At 47.7% G+C, this 11,920-nt stretch overlaps 1 protein-coding gene across 1 annotated transcript in view; it reads left to right on the top strand.

Moving 5' to 3' along the window:
* The window catches only part of ANTXR1 (ANTXR cell adhesion molecule 1), a 217,337-nt gene that overhangs the window by 169,668 nt on the left and 35,749 nt on the right, over positions 1-11,920 (top strand). The window lies entirely within an intron of this gene.

Below are 11,920 nucleotides of genomic sequence, written 5' to 3'. Positions count from 1 at the left end.
CCAGTGGTTTTTAATCTGGTTGCACATTGTGATCACCTGGGGAGGTTTAAAACACGGGGGGTAGGGGGGCATCTGGTGGCTCAGTTGGTTGAGTGTCCAACTCTTGGTTTGGGCTCAGGACATGATCTCAGGGTGGTGGGATCGAGCCCTGCAGCAGGCTCCATGCTCAGTGGGGAATTTGCTGAAGATTCTCTCCCTCCCTCTCCCTGTCCCTCTCCCTGCCTGCACTCACTCTCTCTCTGTGCAAAATAAATAAATAAATCTTAAAAAAACAAAAACAGGGGCGCCTGGGTGGCTCAGTCGTTAAGCGTCTGCCTTCGGCTCAGGTCATGATCCCAGGGTCCCGGGATCGAGCCCCATATCGGGCTCTCTGTTCAGCGGGAAGCCTGCTTCTCCCTCTCCCACTCCCCCTGCTTATGTTCGCCCTCTCTCTGTGTCTCTCTCTGTCAAATAAATAAATAAAAATCTTTATAAAAAAAAAAAAACAAAAACAAAAACACTGACCCCGGGATCCCACCCCAAAGGTTCTATTTCATTAATCTGGGATGAGGTCTGGACATTGGGATTTTAGAAGCTCCCCAAGTGGTTCTAACAGCAACCAGGGTTAAGAATCGGTGATCTGGTCCAATTCCCTATTTTTCATCCAAGGCAGCATCTTCTCTTTCCTTCTCCATCAATTTGATGGCAACTCTCCACACTCCTTCAGAACCCTACGTCTGTGTCTCGAAGGCATAAGGGAAATGGATGATTACTATCTCCCCGGGCTTTCACCAGGCCCTTTCCTACCAGGAAGATTAATATCGCTTCAGGCTGCTTACTGTTACTGCTTAGGGAAAAAGGATGGAAAAGAGGAACTATAACTCTGCCTCATATAGTTTTTCTCTGGATGGAATTCAGTCGATATATTGACCAGTCTAACGCCTCCCCAGTTGTTTTTACCTCCTCTTGGGCCATCCCCCTTCACGTGCTCTGGGAGGGACCCACTAGAATTGGATGTCTTCTTTGTTTTTAGCTCTTCTGTTTCTCCCAGATCTGACATCAGGAGGCCGGTACATTCCATTACTATCAGCAAGAACAAAAAACTCAGAGGCACAGTCTGAGCTTGTTTTGCAAGGCCGGGCCTCCTTGCCATCAGAAAAGCCCCAGGAAACACACACGTAAATGTACATAAACAATGTTTGGAACTTATCTGAAGCTCAGCCCCAGAGGTTGTGAAATCCTCTCCTAGAGCCCCGGCCCCTGGCTGCTGTCTGTGCAGCTGTTTTCAATAAGGGAGCAAGGCAGGTCACATGGGCACCGAGTCACCCTACTGTGGCCGAGGCCAGAGTGAGCCGGGCAGGTTAGCTCAGAGCGCAGAGAGCGTGCTCAGCCCCGTCCTTCGAAAGCAGATGAGCTGCCGGTAACGAAAGCAACTCAGAGAATATGTCTGGGCTCTGCCTCTTTCTCTCTGTTCTCCACTGTCCACATTCCCTCTATTACCTCTTTCTTCTTCCCTCTTTAACTGGGCTGCCTTCCCTCAAACATTCTTTGATCAAACATCTATTATACTCCCACTAAGAACCCATCACGGGGCCGGGCAGTAGGGATACCGATTAGAATAGGACTGAATTTTGGCTTCGCGGAATTGAGTGTAGGACTTGGAAGAGAAGAGAGGGTCAGGCATTGTATTGACCGCAGATGGTTATGGAAGCACAAACCCATTCACAGTCATTTGGGGAATGACGATGATCTCTATTTACAGAGCAGCAACTGAGGCTTAGTGTAGGTTATTAACTTTGCCAAGGGCACACTGCTGGTAGTGTTACAGGATTTTTATTTCCCAAGTGCCCATGGTTCTTGGTCCCGCCACTTCAAAGAATGAAGAGGTAGACCAGAGGAAGAGCGGTGGGCAGCAAAGCACGTTTATCGAGCGATAGTGCAAAGCTCCCGGAGAGGGTGGGGACCCAAGAGGGTTGCCGTTTTGGCGTTCAAATCTAGGGGTTTTTTTATAAGCTTTTTTACAGAACTATCTTGAGCAAGCTGAGTGGGGGCCCCCTGTGGCTTGGCTGCTAAGGTGTGCCAATCAGGGCTTTGATCATGCACCTGCCTACCTACTGGGTTATTGTTCACGTGTTGATGGTCTTCTGGGCTCACATGTGGAGACGAACTGCCTCACCTGTGACAGTGACCGATGTTTTATGGTTAATTGTTCTGTCTCAGGATGTCTTGCAGAAGTCAGTTCTGCAGAAGCTGCCAGACAGGATGCTCCTGTGGTCTTGTCTAAGCTGTAAAACAGGATGCTAGTATGGTTTCGTCTTAGCATCCCGGCCCCCTGTTATCTTGTTGGGGACCCTGGCCCTGACTACCCAAGTGTCCAGCTAACTCCTAACAGCAAGGGGCAGATCGGGGCCTTGAATCCAGGACTATCAGATACTAAGGACTCTTCAAGTCCTTCGTGCACTCAGCAGATACTTGCCGAGCATCTTCTGTGAGATGAGCTCTGTGTTTGTGCTGGCTGCTCCGGATTAATAAGCAGTGTCCTCGCCCTTGAAGAGCAGGGACAAACAGGCAAGTGTCCAAACATCACCCGCGTGAAAGGCTGTGTGAGGGAGCGGAGCACATGAGGTGTGGGGGACACGCCCAGAACGGGCATTTCACCAGACGGGAGTAGAAACCAGCTTCTAGGAGTGACATTTAAGCTGAGAGCAGAAGGAGAGTTGAGAAGGGAGGACATCCTAGAGAGAAGGAAGCTGGAGCAAGGACCCCAGGGTGGGCCTCGGCTCCTTCCAGGAGACACAAGGAGTGGGGTACAGTGGAGGACAGAATGTGGGGCAGTGAGAGGAGACCCCGTGGGCTGTTGGTCGTGGGAGCCCACTCCGAGGACAGTGGAGAGCAGCAGCAAGTGTTTTAAGCAGGGGTGAGATCCGCCCTGCGCTTTAGAGCAGTCCCACCGGCTGCAGCGCAGAGGTGGTGGCAGCGAGAGGGGGTGAGCAGAAGCAGCGGCAGGCCAGGGGGAGAGTCTGGGTCCCAGAGGTGCTGAGGAAACACAGCGACTGGACTTGGTAACTGACTGGGTGGGGAGGCTGAGGGACCTCCAGAGTCTGGTGTGAGCCGGCAGCAACGCCACCAGGATGAGGGCAGGAAGAGGAGAGCTTTGCGAGGGAAGACGAGGACTGAGCCTCAGAACTGGCACGCTCCAGGCACTGGGGGGCATCCAGGCAGAGCCGGCCAGGCACGGGCCAGGGACGTGCTCCCTCTCGGGGGCGTGCACCTGCCGGGTCCTGAGAGGGAGCGCCTCCCTAGAGCCTGTGCCCGAGACGCCCCACCAGCCGCGTGCCAGTCCCGGCCTGGGTCCGAGGCAGCTCTGCTTAGTGAGAGTTCTGAGCTGGAGGCAAAGACTGGGGCATCGTCAGCATGGCAGTTTGTGCCTAATGTGAGTAGATGAGGAACCAGGGAGCCTGTGTAGACAGACAAGAGAAATAGGTTAAGCAGTGAATGCCGAGGGTCATGTCCTTCAAGTCATGGTGGGGAAAGAAAAAGGAAACAAGAAGGAAACTAAGAAAGACCAGCCAGAGAAAGAAAAGGTGCAACAGGAGAGGCTGGGGTCGTGGAAACGGAGAGAGGAAGACACATCACTGAGGAGCGTGGAGTCGACAATGTCAAGTGGTAGAAAATTCGGATGCACGCTGGCAGCAGCCATCTAATTAGATTAGCACGAAGAAGGTTATGGTGACCTTGGTGACCTTGGTGACCTAGGTTGAGAGGAATGATGGGGGCAGGAGGGAAGCTTCGTGGAAGATGGGAGGGGAGAGCCAAAACAGCGGCTGTGGGAGCACTGGGGTTGAAACCGTGCGGGCTAGCGGTGGCCCCCATCATTTGAAAACAGAAAGCAACTAATTTCCTCCCAAGCACTGCTTTCGATACACTTTGGAAAACATTGCTCAGTCCAGTGGCTTCTCCCAGTGTGATCATCCTCTGCAACATTCTTGTCACCATTTCTCGCGCTCACCAAAAATGTGTTAATTAATAATGTGCTTAGTTAATAGAGTTTTTGCCCTTATCTATAATTTCTTATCTTTTCTTTATTCAGTTGTGATCATACTGTATGTGATTAAGTATTGAATTCTTTCATTTAATTTAGTCATATAAGCAGAAGGGGGAACAATTTTTTAAATCACTTTGGTTCCTAGGCAATTAAGATAATTAAAAATCGCTGTTTTATGTGTGCTGATAAGACATTCCTTCCCGCATATTGGCAATTTTAAAGCAGATGCATGTCTGTGTAAAGAAATAAACATTCCCGGGTGCCTGGGTGGCTCAGATGGTTAAGCATCTGCCTTCGGCTCAGGTCATGATCCCGGGGTCTTGGGATCGAGCCCTGCATCGGGCTCCCTGCTCAGCGGGGAGTCTGCTTCTCCCTCTGCCTCTGTCTCTCCACTGACTGGGCCAGCCAGGCGCTGATCCTGCGGTTCCTACCAGTCATTTCCCTTCAAAGAGAAGCCTCTTGCATTTGAAACTCCTAACTTCAGTTTTCCTCTGAAGTTGCTTCATTGTGTCTCTAGTAAACTCCTCTGTTCTGACAACACTGATTGTTGAAAATAAAATGAACAGAGCAAACCCAAGAGCTGGAAATGTCTACCCCATTCGCTAAGTATGATCCTCGTCAACAAACGGCTACTGGGGCACCATGCCTCTGTGGAAAAGGCAGACAAGCATGAGACGTGGTCTTGACATCAGACAATGGACAGACTGGTTCAGGAGACGGAACAGATGGCCGTCAAGGTCTCTCCCTGGGCAGAGAGAGCTGAAGGGACTGCCAGCAACAGAGAAAGGGCCATCACTGGCAGCCTGAGGGGACAGGAGGCCTCCGCAGGGACAGGTAGGACTTGCCCTGGGTGGTGGAGGCAAGCTGGGACTTAGTCAAGCAGCCAGGGTGTGGAAGGGCTGAGGTAGCAGGTGTCCAAAACCAGGATGCAGCCCATTAAGTGCCTGTGGCCAACAACAATGAGAACACATCCCAGGCTGGAGAGGAGGGAGTATGCGGCCCCCCACCCTCCCGCCCAAGGCTGCAAGGTGCACATGAATGAGATTTCACCACCTTGATGGTCAGACTAAAAAGTACGGACCTAATTCTATAACCATTGCGAGCTAATCTTCATCTGGGATAAATGTTATTGTGCCAAAGTATATCGTATTTTAAGGAATTTTATCTCATACAAGTTTGACTAGATATTAATAGTGTTTTTAATTCATATGTACAATGGGGCCACAGATGTCTTGTCTTAGAGAGCAGCCAGATGACAGTTGTCCTACCAAAGCTCAGGAACAATGGGTCTAATATGTTGGGAACCAGTTAATAGGCTGTTGCACTGACCCATGCGTGGATCAGGAGGCTTGAATTTAAATGGTGGCACAGGGAAGGGGAAGACAGAGATGGCTCTATCTGAAACTGGCTGCAGCATTGTGTGGAGAAAGAGATCAAGGGTTTTAGCATCGACAGACCCAAATCCCAGTGCTACCTTGTGGCTTCAGTTAAGTTTCTCAGCCTTCCCTTTCCTCGAGCACAAAAGTGATCTAATAATCCCTACTTCTTTAGGTGTTGTCAGGATTCAATAAAATGGCAAATGTGAATAATTCAAGGACATGGGAGTTCATTTTCTTCCCTTCCTTCCCCCAGAAATTTGCAATCGATTTCAGGGAAGTTTGTTACATCTCAGCAAGAATTAGTCTCTTATGTTTAAATTAGGATTAGTCTCCGAATTAGTCTCTTATGTTTAAATTAGGATTGACCAGGGGCGCCTGGGTGGCTCAGTCGTTAAGCGTCTGCCTTTGGCTCAGGTCATGATCCCAGAGTCCTGGGATCGAGCCCCGCATCGGGTTCCCTGCTTTGCGGGGAGTCTGCTTCTCCCTCTCCCATTCCGCCTGCTTGTGTTCCCTCTCTCGCTGTGTCTCTGTCAAAAAATAAATAAAAAATCTTTTAAAATAAATAAATAAATAAATAAATTAGCATTGACTTAAGAGAACTAAGTAATCTACAAATCGAAGTCTTTTTGTGAAGGTCAATCTTTTCTTGCCCAGTAAACAGTAATTTTATATAGGCTTTTTACATTGAGGATCTTCAAAATTTCATCCATATCTAACACCAGCCTGGAAGTGCCCAGCAAATCTGGAGAGAAAGTCCAATTTGCTGGCCACTGACTCCTGACCTTTTTAACCTTTTGTAAGAGTAGATCATTTAAGAAAAAGAAAAGAAAAGCAAATTATAGGAAATGTTCCTAGAGGGTGTGATTTATTTTGGCAGAGTACCTTCCTTGGATATTTGAATTCTCAGTAGTATTTATTCAGTTCTCACCCTTGGAAATCTTTCCTTCACTGTCTCATTGGAGAGGGACATGAGTACTTAGAATTCTTGGCTTACTTTCCTGAATTTAAAAGAGAAAAAGTTCAAGACACTCTATGTCCCCAGCGAAAACCAAACTGTACCCAAAACATGCAAAGTTGACTGTTTTCAGAGAGAAGTCAAACCCAAAGTTGATGCTGCAAAATATACCATCCTGAGATTTTTTTTTTTTTTTTGGCACCAACTTCCTTCCCCACAGTCGGAGGTCTCTCTCAATAAATGGCTGTGCAAGCAGCTGATGTGGTTAAGGGCTCTCCCCTCCTTCCACTCCCTCTACCTCTCTCTTCCAGTCCCCCACAGTTTAACCCCCCTTTCTCCACATGTGTACACACTCACACACCCATCGTCGTTGTCATCATCATCATTTTATAGCTTCTCTTAGGACTTTCACATTTGAATTGTTTCATTTCCCAAACAGCTGCAGCAACAGAATGTCAAGTCCTGGTATCAAGTTGCAAATAGCAAACAGAGAAGTAAATACTAGAGGCTGAACAAGACAGGGCTGGCTGATAAAGACACCTCTTCAAATTCCCTGACCTCATTTTTTCCTCCCAAACAGAATCAGGATTAAGCGAGGCAGGGCTTGGTTCTAGAGTCAGAACTGCACCAAAGTACATAACATTTTAGGAAGTTTGCTACTTTGTTCAAACACGATGTTTATGTCTAGCCACTCGGCTGCCACCAGCCTGTCCCTCCAGCTGAGGACATTGGGAAAGATCATCTCCAGGGACAGTCTGCGACTCCAAGATAGGCCTCGGTTGAGAATCCTCCTAACCCCAGCTGGTGGGGAGTTGTGCTCTGGCCAGAAGTGTGGGTTGAATCATAGGTGGCAAAAGCTGACCTAGGAGATAGCCTTCCAGAATTCACGGTGTGAGGAGGAGCCAGCCTCTTGTAGGACATCCAGCACTCCCAGATACGTTTTCTTATTTTCTCCCTAGCACCACCTTACTTTCTCTCCTTTTTGCATCTTGGGAAGATGAGGCTGGGATAATTAGGCCCCTGCTCTGTTCAAGGTCACAAAGAGAATTAGTGGACATGTCAAGACGAGACTCCACCAGCCCTACACTGCCTGGCCGCCCTTCCATCCCCCACCCAGGCTGGGAGAGGAGGGTGGGGATCGTGAATGGGCTTGGCCTCTTGAAGAGAACATAGGACAAGATCCAATCTGGAAAGCAGAGCAAGTCCCTGTCACCCAACCACCTCCCTTTTTGTCCTCCTACCTCTCCCACCCCCCAACACCTTTCCATTTGTATCCTGCTCAAGGTGACATAACCACTAATGTCCTCCCACACTGGCCCACTCTCCTGCACAGTGTGCTGTGCTCCCAAAGTGTTTCATGCTCTTTGCCCTTCCTGATTCTACCTCTCCCTGCCTCCCCTTAGCCACCAACATGGTGTGCAGGCCAGAGCGCACCCACTCAGTCCCCTATCGAGCCTGGAGCTCTTCTCTATAGCAGGCACGAAGCTGTACCGCAGGGATTTAGCACGAATGAGGCGGGGTCCCTGCCCCTGTGGGGTGTACATCAGAGTAGTCAGGAAAGCACTGAGTTGTACTTGAGGTGATATGTGGTATGGAAGGGGGAGTTTGGGATTCCATGGGAGCATAGAGCAAGGAGCTGTAACCCAGACTAGAGGCTCAGGGAAGACTTACAAAAGCAGAGACCATTTGACTGAGCTCTTCTGGTGAAGTAAGGGATGAGCCCTTCTGGTTGGGAGGAACAGCATGTGTGAAGCCTCAGGTAGGAGAGGAACAGAAAGAGGACACCCAGGCTGACCTTGGAGAGAGGAGGGGGAAAGCAGTCTCACCCACATCCTGGCTCTGGCTTCTCCACCCTTTTGTCTGCTCCCATCTTTTGGGTACTCAGCACTCAGCTGCAGCCCCATTTTCTCCAAGACCCTCCACCAGTCCCAGCTCATTGTCTGGCCCCTCCTTCCGCTGTGCTCACAGCGACTGCCAGGAAGTTCAGCACCTTTTTAGCTTAAAGTCAATACTGACTTTCCTTCCTGAATAAGCTGTGATTTTAGGAAAGAAACCATAGCGCTTTTTTTTTTTTTTCTTTTTCTCTCATAGCACTGAGGAGGTGCCTCAGTTTGCCTTCTTGTCCCAGGAATTGTCACTCTCTGCAACCCCCAGGTGATCACAGCTGTTTGTAAACTTTTATGATGTTCCCTTTGTAGGCACCTGCTTTTGCATTTTCCTAGTGGGCAAAGATGTCTCCATAAACCCTCTGCCTTTTAATGAAGAAAGAGTGTTCATACTGTCTTCTAGGAGCATCTTCCAGTAAAATGAGGCTTAATAAGGGTCATTAAAACATTAGATTTTCATTACAATTGCATTCATACTTCTTGTCACCACCACTTATTAATAACTTTGACTTTTTAAAAACAGCTTAGGAGAAAAACAACTCTCTGACTTTACTAGTCTCACTTTACAAATCCATTCTTATGATACTCGCCTTAACATTTTTTCTTTTCGGCTAATACTACTGAGAGCAAAGTCGTGTTCTGAACCCACGACGCTCGCCGAGTTAGCTCCGGGGACGCTCACTCCTCTAGCATTCAGCACCTCTCTGCCTTCTTGTGCTTCCTCCCAACATCTGGATTGGGTTGCCCCATTGAAGAGCGTGACCTCAGAGGCTGATGCCTAGGCTTTGGCCGCAGTCACGGGCATACTGACTTTTCAAGGCCTCTGACTGGAATACAAGCTCGAAACGGGAGTGAATCTTGAGTAAGCTTTTCCGCATTCTCTACCACTCACTGAAGGTGATGTGTGATGGCAAATTCCTAAATGTCACAGAGTCTGGAAAAGTGTACATCATAACAGGTATCCATTCACCTTTAGTGGTACAACTAATAAAAGTGAGCCCACTGAAAATTCCACTGTGGGATCATCCGTGTTGCTGCACAAGACAGTATACCACTTCTTTCTCTTTCTAGCAGGGAAAGTAGTCCTGCTTAAGAAAGGTGGAGTTTCCTTGACATGGAAGTAGAGAGAAATAGAAAGGAGACTGAGTGTCTTGTCCTTTGGTGGTGGGAGCAAGCTGACCAGAGTCCCTGAAGCCATTGCCTTGATGACCCCACCATATCTGTGGATCTAGGGGTGCTATGTGGTTCTCCAAAGATAGCCAAGGCATCTGCAGAACTGAGGCCACCTTCTGTGCTTGTAAACAGTAAGCACCCCTCTAAATGAAGAATAATTCCACGAGAGCTCGCCATAGCCCATGGTCCCCACTGCCCCCCATCAGCTGCACTAGGTTGTCCTACACCACATCCTCTGTTGGTGGCCTAACGTTGCAGATATGTTTGCTAATGGATCAAAACAGCATCTCTTGGCAAACTTGGACTTTATAGGTAATTAGCATCAAGCCAGCAACCCACATGTCCACAGTCTACACCAGGCCACTCGTGAGCAACATGGATGGAAGCTTCCAAAAGGTTTAAACTGCCCACGGGAAAATTCCAGTCTCATCCAACAGCACAGCTGTCCTTTCAGCTAGCTGTAGACTCTAATGCTGGACGGAGTATTCTGCCCCTCAGAGGATCATCCACGGCCAGGTTTTGATGCCTATCCTTTATAAAATCCACCTAATGCACCTCCAAACAGTCCAAGACTATATAATAGACTTAGGTGTCAAAGGAGAACAATAATCTTTGGATAACTTTATTCTGTAATAATTTTCTTGCTCTCTCCAGCCCCTTCTTTGAGGACATGTTTAGTTCTAATCCATCTCCAAGCTGACTTCTTTTGTTTTTAATGGCAACACTTTGATTATTGAAATTCTCTAACTTTGTAAACCATGGAACAAACTGTCCCTCCCTGAAGAAACACAGCTTCTCATAAATCTTCCCCAGAAAAACCAGGGTTAGAGGAGAGAAACATGACTTGATTTTAAATGAGTAATCTTCCCAACTGTCACTTCTAAAAGATAGATAAATGCAGAGATGATAGACAGACAGACAGATGCAGTTTCAACTATCGTTTTACATGCCTTTCATAGTCCATGGAGATGGGGGGGCCTGGGTGGCTCAGTCGTTAAGCGTCTGCCTTCGGCTCAGGTCATGATCCTGGGATCGAGCCCCACATCAGGCTCCCTGCTCGGCGAGAAGCCCACTTCTCCCTTTCCCACTCCCCCTGCTTGTGTTCCCTCTCTCACTGTCTCTCTCTCTGTGTCAAATAAATAAATAAAATCTTAAAAAAAAAAAAAAGTCCATGGAGATCAGAAGATAAAAAGTCACTCCATGACAGGAATTTAAAGTAGAGAATTTTCCTTCGGCTCTTCACAATCATGGAAGAGTAGACCAGGGCCTTCGTCCATGTGCAGAACAACACGAAGCAACCGGGTGGGATGACAAATGGAGGCCTACTTTTAAAAATTATTTGTAACCCCCCCGGCTTTTCATCCCCACAAGTAGCAAAAGATGTTTTTAGGTCGTAAATACCTCAAAGGCAGTCTGAAGCTATACTGCCCAGTGAGGCGCGTGTGGCTGCTAAGCGCTCGAAACGTGGCTGGTCAGAAAGGAAATGAAATGCAGCAAGTGTAAAATAAACTCCGGATTTTCAAAGACGTAGTGTGAAAAAAAAAAAGAACACAAAATATCTTTTCAATAATTTTTATACTGATTACATGTTGAAACGATAACCTTCTGGACATACTGGGTTAAATAAGCTGTGTTAGTAAAATAAAGTGCACTTATTAAAATGCACTTCCCCTGTTTCTTTTCACTTTTCACACACGTGGCTACTAGAGAACTAAAAACTACCCGTGTGCTTTGCGTCCCGTTTCTACTGGACCGCACTGGTCTAGAGGACTGGCCTGGAAGACCCTTGTGAGGAAGGGGATGACATGACTTCCTACAGGCCCTGAGGCCTCCAACCATTTGTATTTTGTGGACACAATGAGAATTTCAGAAATTATGGGCATCCGCCTGCCCTTCCTGGTTTTCTACTGGGTCAGCTGTGACTTTGCCTTTCTGGGCCAGTCCCTGTCCCGAACTTTGTGTGCTTAGCCAGAAGTCTTGCCTGCTCCACACCAGCTAGTCAGGGTTTTGTCTGAAGCAACGACCTGCTTCTGGGTTGGGGTTTCATATGTAGAAGAGCAGCTCCCCACTATCATCCCAGAGAAGAAAGGGCTTGCAGCATTTAAAACTCTCTTCTAAGTATGTGGACCTTTATGGGATTATCTTCTCTAGCTTTGAAAAATTCCTAGAAAGCAAATAGTTTCCCCATCTTACCCGAATGCAAACCGACTTGACCTGAGCAATAATGATCACTAGTACCAGCCAAGAGCCGTATAATTTGCAATTACTTTTAATGCATTTTTTCCGACTACCCTTCGATGTAGGTGTTCTCGTTCCCATTTTACAAATGAGGAAATTGTCTTTATAGAGGACTTAAGAACTTAGCCTCTACAACTGGTAACTGAGAAAACTAGCATTTATTCATTCCTCATGTATTTATTTGTCAGTCTAAGCCTTGGTAAACCAGGGGCCATGGTGCTTTCATGGCATTTACACTCAGGGATTCCCAGTATCCTAGTACTGT

Source organism: Phoca vitulina, unplaced genomic scaffold (genome assembly GCF_004348235.1).
Source record: "Phoca vitulina isolate PV1807 unplaced genomic scaffold, GSC_HSeal_1.0 scaffold12, whole genome shotgun sequence".
Lineage (NCBI taxonomy): Eukaryota > Metazoa > Chordata > Mammalia > Carnivora > Phocidae > Phoca > Phoca vitulina.
The sequence above is the reverse complement of the archived record's forward strand: the minus strand, read 5'-3'. Positions and strand labels throughout refer to the sequence as shown.